Here is a 580-nt window from a genome sequence, read left to right as displayed (position 1 = left end):
TCTGTATGAACATAGGATTTCTTTTGCCTTGGGTAAATACTTAGGAGTATAATGTTTGGATCACACAGTAGGTGTATGATTAACTATTTAGGAAACTGCCAAACTGTTTTCCAAAGTTGTACCATTTTACATTCCTACCAGCAGTGTATGAGTGCTCCAGTTCCACTTCATCCATGCTAGAATTTGATATGGTTCGTCTTATAGTTTTAATGATTCCAATAGATATTTAATGGTATATCCGCATAGTTTTAATTTGTATATCCTACAAATTTCTGTTTGTTTGTTTGTTTTTGAGACAGAGTTTCGATCTTGTTGCCCAGGCTGGAGTTGGCAGTGGCGCAATCTCAGCTCATTGCAACCTCCGCCTCCTGGGTTCAAGCAATTCTCCTGCCTCAGCCTCCCAAGTAGCTGGGATTACAGGTGCCCACTATCACTCCCAGCTAATTTTTGTATTTTTAGCAGAGACGGAGTTTCACCATGTTGGCCATGCTAGTTTCAAACTCCTGACCTCAAGTGATCTGCCTACCTCAGCCTCTCAAAGTGCTGGGATTACAGGTGTGAGCCACCGCCCCAGGCAAAT

The sequence above is a fragment of the Mandrillus leucophaeus genome, unplaced genomic scaffold, assembly GCF_000951045.1.
Source record: "Mandrillus leucophaeus isolate KB7577 unplaced genomic scaffold, Mleu.le_1.0 Scaffold249, whole genome shotgun sequence".
Taxonomy (NCBI): Eukaryota; Metazoa; Chordata; class Mammalia; order Primates; family Cercopithecidae; genus Mandrillus; species Mandrillus leucophaeus.
Note: the sequence above shows the minus strand (reverse complement) of the source record.